General features: G+C 50.5%; 1 long non-coding RNA gene across 1 annotated transcript in view; it reads left to right on the forward strand.

Annotated features, from left to right (window-relative positions):
* Positions 1-4,751: 4,751 nt before the first annotated feature.
* LOC130593409 (uncharacterized) overlaps positions 4,752-12,369 on the forward strand; it is a 139,114-nt gene continuing 131,496 nt past the window's right edge. Inside the window, exon 1 of the long non-coding RNA XR_008970801.1 lies at positions 4,752-4,914. This is a non-coding gene — a long non-coding RNA (uncharacterized LOC130593409). The remainder of the gene's footprint in view (positions 4,915-12,369) is intronic.

Raw genomic sequence — 12,369 nt, forward strand, 5'->3', positions numbered from 1 at the left:
GTGTTCTGGGCTATCATTAAGGCTGCGTAAGGCAAAGCTCTTTTCTTCTTCTCTTTTTGCAGGGCTTCTGTCTAGACTTTTATCAGCTGATCTGCAGAATGATATGCGGTCCCACTCCTAAAGCAAGCCATGGATAAGCAAATGCTGCTTCTTCCCCTGGAGCCACCAGCAATGAGCCAGGGGCTGGGGAGGGTGGACAGTATTACCATCATTGCGCTGTCTCCCAAGACCCAACTGCCTTAGCTCCTCCAAACCTCCCCCTTTGCACCCCAAAAGCAACTCTGGGAAGAAAAGGAGCACGCATACAGAATCCACACGCAAACTTCAGAGCATGAAGAAGGCTCTGGGTAAGACCAAAAACCAAACAGCCAAACTCGGAATGACAGTCTTTGTAAGCAAAACTGCTTCCTTCCTGTTCCTCCAGCTCCGCCTGCTTCCCATGCTTGACACAGCAAAAAATCCCACGAGAAGCCCATCTATTCATACCCAGGAATTGCTCAAGTTCCTAATGTGTACTAATCCGCATCCAAAATATCACAGAGACATTAGTGCATTTTTGAACCATATCCTGTCATCTTCACCGCAGAAAGCTCAGAAAAAGAAGTAGGAGCATTAACTGGTGCAAAAACCTGACTTCTGTTAGCTGAGCTGCAGGTAGTGAACACGGAATACTGAGTTCACAAGGCGAGTCAGAGTTACCTTGTTTGTCTGTCAGGTCCCTCTGGTAATCTGGCAAGGAAAAGCGAATACCTAATAAAAATCTTCAGGAAGTTGTGGTTAAGGTAGGAACAGGGCAGGCCTCTCTGCCCCTGTGGCTGCACAAGGACTGTCCCATAGGTATGGAAAAGCACTGCCAGGGAGAAGACCAGCTTAAAGAAAAGCAAAGGAGGAGTGATGTGATACTGGTGGTGAAATGAAGGAGGGAAGCGGGAAGGGTGATGAGAAGCTGCTTGTCCATGACTATATTCAGAGGAGGGAGGCAGCAGATTTCAGAGAAATAAGAGTTTCGGCCCATGACCCAGTTACAGCACATTTCTCTCCCACATCTGTGTCCTTCCAGGCCATTGTCGGTGGCCCTTTTGCCATCACCCCATTCTCCAATTTACAGACACCATCCAGCAACGAGCCTTTGATCGGGGGGAGGACACCCGAGCTATTTGCTTTCCTTTGCACATGCTCCACACCTGAGGAAGAGCAACACAGCACAGCCCAAAATTCACTGTTATTTCTGGAATACTCTTAAGTTTACAGCTAGCAGGGTGATGTAGAAGTCATTGCTGTGCTGTGCAAGCCTACATAGTGCCAGGGGGTTGCTAACAGATCTACGATCATCTTCCAGAGTGACAACAACAAATGTCTGGACTGCAGCTGCCCCATGCACCTCAATGCTTTGCAGCTCACAAACCAGAGGAAGTGCTTCCTGTAGCTCCAGGAAGACGGCTTTATCATGCAAACCGCCTGGATTCTCTTTTGGCCACCTCTGTCTTCATAGCATCCAAGTTCCAACCTCTGTAATTGTAAAGAAATGGTAGGGGAGGCTGCGCGGCAAAATAGTGCAAGGAAAACCCAGGCCCCATTCACACCCTTGCATTCAAGAGGTCCAAAGCTATTTGCAATTGCTAGTCACTGTCACTGCTCTGGAAAAGGACCCGTCTCTGATTCACTATCTCTGTCTCTTGGCAGCAGTTCCCTACAGCAGCACAAGGCAGAAACAAAGAAGAGCTGCGTTTCAGGTCTGCCCCTTTCAGAGATACAAAGTTCGGTCCCAGATCCAAACTTCTGCCTGTAAAATCATGGCTCCAAGCCCACTGGCGGCATAATTTTGGATTAAACCCCCTAGGTTTATCCTCCTCTAGAGAATATAAAGTTTCACTAGTTACATAGAGGCTTAACAAATGGTCTGAGCAGAGATTTCACAATGAACATGTGATGATTAACTGCGGGATCACAGAGATTAAAGGTGGGAAAGAGCTATTAGATCATTGCAGCCCTATGGCAGTTGCAGAGCTGCTCTCTGCAGCATATCCATCCCAGCACCTTGTTCAGGCTAGTTTTGAGTGGCTTAAGCAAAGGCTCTCCCAGTTTCTTTCTGGAGGCTGTTCCACACTCCAGCAGATCTTGCTGATATTCACTTGGTATTTAATTTCACCTTGCACCGTTCTATGCCTAAGAGCCATCTTAAATGATCCTTTTCCCCCACTGGTGCCCTCAAGTTTTCCGCCCTTATGTCACTTGGTAAATCCACATCTATTTCTCTGTTTGCCATCATCTCCCATGATCAAGATCAGCAGGGAGCAAACAGCATACTTCCATGTACGCTAAGCCCTTTCCAACCTCCACTAAAGCGATCCAGTCTTTCTTTGGACAGATGACATTGAATTTCTGTGGTTTGACTCATCATATCATCTCCTGCTCCTGCTTTTGACTCTTCATGAGGTGCCAGCACGACAGAGAGCAGGACCCACCAATTAATAATATGTAAAGATAGAAGAAAGGGTTTCTGGAGAGAACTGTTTCTGGCAGCTAAGTACGACAGGAGACAGATGTGGGCTCGACCCGAGACCACACGGATGGCCCCAAGTCAGTTCCTATAACCTAGGTCCTGGGTGTAGGAGTAAAGTGCCACAAGCTGGTGCTGATGAAGGGAAGTTTGATTCAGTCTTAGCATAGAGGAGCAGCACACTGCAACTAACTCCACAGGCTGAGGCTGGGAAAAATATATCCCTCTCTTCAAGTCACGTTAATGGAATATTTTCTGCTGGATCAGGATCAAACATTATAAGGTAGACATTGTCTAATACAGAGAAGGATGTGGGATGAACAAATGCCAGCGCGAACAGTCCTAATGACCCTTGCTTTAAAGAGCCCCAGAGACAAGACAGAACAAGACCAGAGCTCCAGGAAACAGCCCAGTGAATGCGTGCACACACGTGTGTCCTCCAACAAGCTACACCCAGCCTCCCTCCGGCACACCAAACAGAGCCTACCGCTGCCTGCAGGCGCCCTGCTTCAGAGAGGTTTCACGTTCCCCCAAACGACAGCGTACACACGGAGCTTTAGCTCCAAGAGCTATCACACGTGGGAGCGGCTGGTGGTGATCCCAGCACTTCTGAATTCCCTGCTCACTGAAGGGTGAAATTAGACTCACCGCTCACAACTTCCAGCTCGCGGGAAAGCAGCTCAGAGCAGGTAGCGGAGGGTATGGAGCACAGAGGTGGCCTCAAAAGAAAAGAAATATATCCCAGCCACACAGACTTTGCTGTAGCAAAGTTCAGACTGGGAATTTGCATATGTAAATTCTTTAGGAAGGTACTCCTATTAACAACTTGAATTGCACTCTGAAGAGATTACAGCAGTTGGGGAGAGGTAAATGAGCTCTGTCAAAACAGGAACAGCTCTAAGTGATTCCCCAAAGCAGGATCGGGGCACGCACCGTAGCATACTCTGGCACTGGCTAGGGAAATGATGGAGGTGTTTCTCCTGTGCTTCAAAGCAGAGGATCTGGCAGCGTTTCTTGTCCAACGATGCAGGGTTTGAAAGAGCTGGAGACAAAGCAGCGTTGATGCAAAGAAACAAAAACCTAAGAAAAAGAGTTGAGGCTCTAGGGCAGACACCACCAAATCACCTCCAGTTCCCCAGGTACAAAGGCACAGGAGCAGAGGGCTGACCCATGGGGTCACCTGCAGCAGAGGGCTGCACCCAAGATGCATCTTCCTGCAGGAGCAGCTACTTTGGATGCTGTGCTTCTGGGAGCCTCAGCATGACTGCGGCTCTTCTTGTACCATATGAGAGCCATAAGGCAGCTGTTTCTTCCCCAGTTAAGGCCCACTCCAACAGGAGCACAGCTCTCGAGCAGAATCTGCATGTCCCAGGTAAGTCGGGTCGCAGGACAAACGCAAGGACAGCCAGATGCATGGAGGTCCTTCACACTGCAGATCCGGCTGTCACCAAACAGCTCCGCACATCTGCCACCCCCCATAGGTGTCAGAAGCTGCACACAGACACACCTTCACAAAGCCCGCACAGAGAACTCTCCCATCTCCCTAATCTTCACCCAGTTCTCAGGTTATGTCTTACAGACCTCTGTAATACCGGCCTGAAGGAAGCACAGTGGGTCTGGCAAGCATCAAGGGTTTAAAAGCCCTGCAGCCAGCTGCTCTCGCTGACCCCCAGACCTTTCCAATCCTGCTCAATCCCTGTTTCTTCTGTTCATCTCTGGGAGGAGAAGGAAATAACAACTCCATGGGTGTCCTGGTATGGTACGTGGCCCAGCAGATCGCTGACCCACCCTTGCTCAGGGGGCTGCCCCCGTGCTGGGTTACTGATCTCCCTGGAGGTGCACCAGGGTGGATTACCTGCCTAGCCGGGCATGTTTTGCTTAAATTCATCACATTTTTGATCAAAGAGTGAAATGAGGACAAGAGAAGTTGTAGAGCCTGTTTCCCCATGGAAGTAGTGCAAGCTTTAGAACACGGACACTGGCAACAGAGTTGGTGAAGCCGTATGGTTATTACAGAAAGGAACAACCCATTTGCTGAAGTGACAGAAACAGGCTCAGAGGGAACAGCCCTGATGGTGCCTCTCCAAGCCCCAGGTAAGTGCCATTGGAGAGCCTAGGAAAGATTTCTCACAGGTGGGGCATACCACAGAATGCAGAATGGGGTGGAAAGGACCATAAGATCACCCAGTTCCAAGCCCTGCCACGGGCAGGGACCCCTTCCACTAGAGCAGCTTGCTCCAAGCCCCTGTGTCCAACCTGGCCTTGAACACTGCCAGGGATGGGGCATTTACCACTTCCTTGGGCACCCTGTGCCAGCACCTCAGCACCCTCACAGGGAAGAGCTTCTGCCTTAGATCTAACCTGAACTTGCCCTGTTTCAGTCTGAACCCATCACCCCTTGTCCTATCACTGCAGTCCCTGATGAAGAGTCCCTCGTCCCTCCCCAGCATCCTTGTAGCCCCCTTCAGACACTGGAAGCTGCTCTGAGGTCTCCACGCAGCTTCTCTCCTCCAGGCTGAACAGCCCCAATGTTCTCAGCCTGTCTCCATACGGGAGGTGCTGCAGCCCCTGAGCGTCCTCGTAGCCCTGATTCACCACACTTACAGGATCTCACCACCGTGTATTTACTATGGACAGAGGAGACTGCCTCAGGGTCTGCGCTGTGCCCTGGGAGGGCAGGACTGAAGCCCTGTGGGCTGGCACTGCCTCACGCTCCCAAACCTGCAGGGAGCTTACCCCAGATTCTCACTTGTTTGAACTTCATCTGTGCTCATGTGCTGGGCTGTGCTCTGAGGCAGCACATAAGCCTGCTCTGCTCTTAAAAGAAACAGCCTGTTTAAGCCTCTTTTTTTTTCCTGCCCTCTGAAACGAATTACTGTCAAGCATCACCCAATAACACTCCCTACCGCTGAATGGGTCGGCACTCTTTGTGTTTCCGTGGCCATGTTTTCCTTATGAAAACCAGTCCTGTTTTCTCCAGTGCTACAGGAAGGGCTCAGACAAACGTCAGAACAGTGACTGACAGACTGCACGGCAAGGAGAGAACCTGCCTGTGTTCGGGGGCTGTCAAGTGCACCAAGTAAACAAAAGGCTGGATCTGGGTAATTTTTCCTCACTGATCTCTTTCAACAACAACTCCCGTTTCCGACGTTAACTTGTGAAGGAAAGCACAACACAATGGCAGTGTGCTTCAAGTATAAAAAGTCATCAGTTTTGACAAATGTTGCTCTGATAAATCTTATTATAACTGTGAGAGGCATAAAGCCTACACACTGTTGTGATTTTCGGAACTCTTTACGTGTCACGGCTTCCTAAAACTGCCATTTAAGAACCATAACATGTTACTGTAACGCCCTGGTTTTGTCCTTCCTCAAAGCCAACCCCCAGCTCTTCCCCCAAAATTCTCTCTGCTTGAGGCTTAGCAGCCTTCCTATCCCGTGTACAACCAGGACAGAGCACTAGGATCTTCCATGCTTTTTGCTCAACTTATCATAGAATCCCAGCCTGGTTTAGGGTTGGAAAGGACCTTAAGATCATCCAGTTCCACCCCATGCCACGGGCAGGGACACCTCACACCAGACAATGTCACTCAAGCCCCTGTGTCCAACCTGGCCTTGAACACTGCCAGGGATGGGGCAGCCACAGCTTCCCTGGGCACCCTGTGCCAACGCCTCAGCACCCTCACAGGGAAGAGCTTCTGCCTTAGATCTAACCTGAACTCGCCCTGTTTCAGTCTGAACCCATCACCCCTTGTCCTGTCACTGCAGTCCCTGATGAAGAGTCCCTCTCCAGCATCCTTGCAGCCCCCCCTTCAGACACTGGAAGCTGCTCTGAGGTCTCCGTGCAGCTTCTCTGCTCCAGGCTGAACAGCCCCAATTTGCATCTCCCTACTTGATGAGGTTGTGCTGAATACAGATACCTGGGTGAAGAATATTCAGGTTTAGCAGAAACCACCACCACCACCGTGGATGACAGAGCTCACACAGCTCCCCACTGCGGTACAGACTGCCTGCAGGGCTCAGAGATCTAACCTCCTAAACTGGGATTTATGCTCCTGCCTTGCCAGGGACTCTCAATCCAAGGGAGCAAGAGAAAGAGCTGCATACACAGGTTAGATTTTTAAATCCCTCTTTCTGACAGCGTGGTGCAGCTGTGTGCTGCAAGCACGTCTGACAGACCAGGGACTCGGGGGAGGATCAGCTTTGAAACACCTTCCCTGGGATATTTTTTTCTCCTTCTACCTCATTCTCTGCACTTCCCTTAACTCCTGGGGTGGGTAATTTTCCTCAGCCAAAAACCAGACAAAAGAGGGGCGGCGGGAGGAGGGAGGTATGCTGCAGTGAGTGGGCAGGCACAAAGCAGCTTATTTCACGCAAGCCAGCGCAGGGAGCGGGGTTAGCAAACGCCACAGGCCACTGCAGGCTCCGTCTGGCCTCTGCCGCAGGGCAGGAGCACCCGTGGCTGCGAGCAAGGTGGCAGAGGAGCACCCCATCCCCGGGCGCTCCCATGGGAAGGGACCCAGGCAGGGAGAGAAGCTTCCTGGGGGGGGGAGGGGGGGTGTTGTAACCTCTTGCACAAACCATTCATGCTCCCCCAGCGCAGCTTAGCCGTTTGTTAGTGATGAAAGCAGAGCGAACCATTAAGTGCTTGCACCCACAGCTCTCTCCTTGGTAACCCACTGCCCACGGCTGGGGCCGAGAGGGGCCGTCCGGCTGCTGTTCCAAGCCCACAAGTCTCGCACCCTCCATCCATCCGCTCCTGTACAGCGGGAAGGATTCACCCCGCATCCCACTCGGACCTTCCTGCCAGCCAGGAGAACCACGCTCCCTCTGCACGCCAGGTGGCCACGCCGATGGCCCCCGGCCCCTGGGTGTAGCTGCCTGCGCTTACAGCATGCCTGCGCTGCCGACGCTGTGCATTTGTGTTTGCCATCAGACTATTCAAACTGTTTCCTATTTATTTTCATTTTACTTCGTGTTTCCCCGGTTCTAGCTGGAATTCAGCTTTATGCAACACGCAACGCAACGTGTGAAGGTATCTGAAAGCTCAAAACGTACAATGCAACACTAGAACATAGCTCTTTGTGATGCTAATGATTTCTTCCTCCCAGCTGCTCCCGCAGCGAGTGCCAGGGGGAACAAACCCTTTCTGCTGCGAGGTCCCTTACGTCTGTGCCCCAGGGGCTGCGGCTCTGCCGGCACCTGCAAACCGAGCCCAGAGGTAAAACAAAACAGCCCCATACCGCAGCTCCACCGCCACGGGGAGCGCAAGCTAGGAATCAAAAAGCGATACCCTCTTGACAGTCAGGTTGCCATGATTTACATTCTCCTCTCGGGTCCCCTCCCCCTCCACATGCATCTTCTCGGCACTTGTGGGCAAAGGGGGGAAAGCCGAAGCAGTGTGGGGAAACATCCATCCAGTCGAACCTCAGAGGCTCTGCCGAGGCTCTGATTGCGGCACCCGCCGGGGGAGCGCCGTGTGAGCACCAAGGGTTGTTAGCGTGCTGGTGTCATCCTCCTGACAGCCAGAAAACGGTGCGCCTGCATTATTTAAAGGGAAATTAAGCTCCCAAATAACAGTAATAAAAAAAAAAAAGGGTTTCATGTATTCAAAATTCAAAGACTGAAATTACTGCCCGGCTTGCCTTTCGATTATTTATGTTGATCTGAGGTTAAAAGAGGGCTTGTCTTGCCCCTGTGTTTCTTTCTAGAGCCTAGAAAAATATGTTATGGATAGCATATGAAAAAATACCAAAGGAAAAAGGGAGCTCTGGCAGCTGGAAAGGCTCACAGGACCACTAGGAACACGGGGCAAGCTCGCTAGCTGAACACCTTGTTTATAATGGTCACTACCGAAAGACCTCCAAAGCTGACACTACACTCTCATCTTTAAGCATCAGAACTAGCAAAGGGGTGCTTTCAGTGCAGGGATAAGTTCATACAATAAAAATCCCCGTCTCAGCCCACATGCAGACTAAGGAAAATGGTCTGACGGTGCCTTCTGCCCTGTCCATAGTTAAAGATTTTCTTCGTGACTGTGATGATGATACAGGTTATTCTGAAGTTTCAGTATCGCAGCAATTCTTCGATGAAGGTACAAGCCAGGAGTGTGCTAACGCTTCGTAACTTCCCATACCAAACACAAAAGGAAATTTGCCTTTATTGTACTGATTAATAAACCAGAATCCAATCTGTCACACAGAAGAAGGGGTCAAAGAAGGAATAACAGGTACGCAGCGCCAGCAGGTAAAATGCGAGCTGCTCAAGATCTAAAAATCAGTCAAGCTGTATTTTCAGGTTAATAACAATGACAGTATCGATAGAAATTGAGAAACACAGGTCCCTTTGGTCATACTTGGTGAGATTTGAGGATTTAATTCCTTGAATTTGAGGCAAGCATACTACTAGTAGTACATTACACGTGCAGGGTAGCAACACATGATGTATGCGCACTGTCTGATGATTTGTAATATGAAGGACAACTGCATTTTAAGCCAAAACCACACTACTTTGTTCAAAGGAATAAACGGCCCCATGGCAGCTATATGGCTAAGAGGATGCGGCTAGTAGGTGGAGCCTACTCACAGGATAAGTACAGAGGATTTCACCCTGAGAGCAGCAATGGATGGAGGCAATAAAAGCATACAAGGGATTTTAGGGTTGCTGAAGGAATAAAGCACAAAACTTACACATATACGGAGAGACAGGCACCATCTTGGAATTGAGGAATTAAACTAGATTAGAAAATGATCTGCTGCTCCACTCCAACTAACAGAGTCTCTCCCTTCCTAAAGGGGTAAATACGGAGCAGCTGGTCCCATGCTGTATGGGGTGGAGGAGGGGGATTGCCATATGAAACTTGTCCTGATTAAAAACTAAGACAAGAGGGAAAGGCAAAACCAACAATAACCAAAGCTGTGGGTGGTCAGCTGGTACAAGCAGGCACAACTTGTCCTAAACTCAGGGGCACAGCACCCTCTCATTCACTGCAAGGGTCTCACTGCCCATCACCCAGCTGCAGAGTGTTTCTGAAACATCAGCCAGCAAACTGCCAGAGAGCACTGGAGCCCAGACGCAGGTTACAAGTGAAAGTGCTGAATTGGAAATACAAGGCAGGTGGGAGAAAGGGCAAGCAATGCTGTGCTTCACCTTCCAACCGATGGAGACATGCAGCCACGATAACTACGGACCACTTTCTCATGGAGAAGGCACGGCCACCAACCACTGCCACTCCACCGACCTCCTTTGCAGCAACCAGAGCCCTTAGCTGCTTCAGGATGAAGATACAGCACACAGTACAGAAAGAGGAGCCCAGTGGGGTATTCCACAGGGAAAGTACCACTGCAGGAGACAGCACTAAACAGAGTGCCCCTGAGCAGACAGACCGTTTACCTCCTTCCTCTGACTTCTCCTCTCGCTGCCCGCGTTCCTCAGCAGGGGAGATTGAACACAGAGATTAAAATAAGTTAAAGCACTTGCCTACCTGGACTTTTGGCTGGATCTGGAGAGAAGCCTCCACACACCACGCAGCCCGCACGGCTTCTGCAAAGCTGAGGAACTAAAACCCCACCTTCCCCAAGGTGGGCTTAATTCCCTGCTACGATTTAAAGACTAGGGAGAGCAATTAACAGGCCAACTGTTTTCACATGGGCGCTCCCCTAGAGCTTAATCTAACCTTCCACACCTGACCCCAGGCCCCCTGCCCCCGAATGGTGAATTCAGCCTGCTCTTAACAGCCACAGCTGCTTGTTTCCTGCTCTCTGCGGAGAGCCCATAGGAGCGAAGGTCTCAGCCTAACCCCGCTCAGCCCCGGGGCCGGTTTGCGTTCCCCAGTGTACACCCCATATTAGCAGCCTTGAGCTGAGCAGGATGAACTGCTGCAGAGGCGCTGGGCACCCTGCCACGGCTGTGTTTACATTAGAGAAAATGGACCTCCCAGAGACAGTTTGCAAACAGCCCAAGACGAACCCTTGTAAACTCCCTGGGTTTAGTCATCTTTCCCCATCTGTCAGAGGAGTTAAAGTGAGACTGAAAGAACACAGGAAATCACTGTGTATTCCAAGCAGTCGTGACTGAGCGGCTTGGCTGTTACATGGGATGCCTGGCGGAAGATTCACATCTCCCGGCGTTTCCAGCGAGGTCCTCTGCAGCACTTCCCTGGCTAGCATCTTTCAGCAGGCTCTGCACAGCCTGCCAGGAAAAGCCTCTGGGGTGCTTTGTGCAGCTGCAGAAACACTCATAGCAGTACTGAGGAGCCCCAGAGGTCACCTCCAGACAGCAGAGGCAGCCCCTTTATTGGAAGCTGCAAAACAGGAGACAGGCAAGGAACGGGGTCCCTTTGGGACGCTTCCACGTGAGAGCTGCATTCACTGAGTGAAACAGCAGATGAAATCCTTCATCCCACAACTGTTTAAACCTTTTTCTGAGGTGACTGACTGGCTCTTTCTGTGATAAAAACTTAAGAAACTTCTTTTATCAAGGTTCCTGGCACACGAGTAAGCAACAATTGCATTTGCTGCGCCTCTGGCTACAGTCTTTATCTCAGGGAAGTCAAAACACAGGCTAGAGATCACCTTCACATCTCCGCTTTGGCCATAGCTCTTTAATCGCTGCATCACTACCCCGGCAGCGGTCTGAGCTACTGCCAGCTGGAAAGGCCATTTAGGCGAATGGATCACAACCAGCACGGGCCGCCAGCGTGGCCACGGAGCAGCCCAGACACCCTGCACCCTGGTTAGTGTCTTTATACCTTCCTTTAGCTCATGCTGCACCTCCGAACCAGCTCCCTGCTTCCCCTGAGCAAACCCAAGAGGCGGTGGTACCCAGCCGACCGCCCCGGAGGCAAAAGGGCGGGCCGTAGGTGAGAGGTGTGAGAGGAGGAGGGAGGGCACACAGGAAGATGAAAGGTGAAAAAAGAAGCAGCCTCTTCAGCACAGCTTTGCCTTGGGGTGTAACACCTCCGGGCCTGAAAGCAGCGCCTCACTGCTGCGGCTCCGCCTGCCTCTTTCGCCTGCGGAGCCAGCTGCAGCGCTGGCACTGCGAAGCGGCGCCAGCTCAGGCTGTTTCAGTGCTGGGATGCTTGAGTAACCGTGTTAAGCTGTTTCAACAGATTAGCTAATCCAGTAAAAAAAGTCAATTTTTACCCCAAAGTATTGACTATACGTGAAGCACAATGACACTCTGCGGCTTGTTTTGAAAAGGGGACATGATTTTTTTACGCTGGGATTAGGAGCTAGGTGATCTTAAGGTCCTTCCCAACCCCAAGCATTCTATGATTCTAAGTCAAGTGAACTATGCATTTCCGTATTACCCGGTGGCAAGTGATCCTGAGGGTAAAACAATGCTTCTGTTCCTAGTGAGAGTAAAACAGACCTGACAACAGAAACATCTCCTTTCTATTGCTGTTTTCCACGTATGATTGAAGTACCACTATTAGTCTGCTGAACGGCACAGCTCTTCAGTCTTACGCCACAGGAGCAAAGTATCTTATGACAAAGAGTAAAGCGATCTCCCTAGAGAGAAGCTCTTCTGTCCAGTTATCCCAGGCAGGTAGGCCAGGATCGAGTTTAGGAGCATCCATTTAGCATTTACACGTGGGACCTACGGATGAAAGGCATTACAATAATCTATTTCTTGAAAACTTGTGATACTACCAGAAAGTACTGGGGTGTGCAACGGGGAAAAGGCCTGACAGGTTTAGGCTGTTCACATGCCATAAATCAAATGAAAACCATGAAGTACATTCAGCCTAGCCCACGTTGGACATCCTGTCAAGGTCTGTTGCATTTCTGGCAATTGCACAAGAGTGTTTCCAGCTCTAACACAAAATCCCTCTGTCTCTTCTGAAGCAAACAGGATAACTCAGCGGAC

The sequence above is a fragment of the Pezoporus wallicus genome, unplaced genomic scaffold (assembly GCF_028554395.1).
Source record: "Pezoporus wallicus isolate ANWC-B61680 ecotype Strahan unplaced genomic scaffold, APGP_CSIRO_Pwel_v1 contig_11493, whole genome shotgun sequence".
NCBI classification, from domain to species: domain Eukaryota; kingdom Metazoa; phylum Chordata; class Aves; order Psittaciformes; family Psittacidae; genus Pezoporus; species Pezoporus wallicus.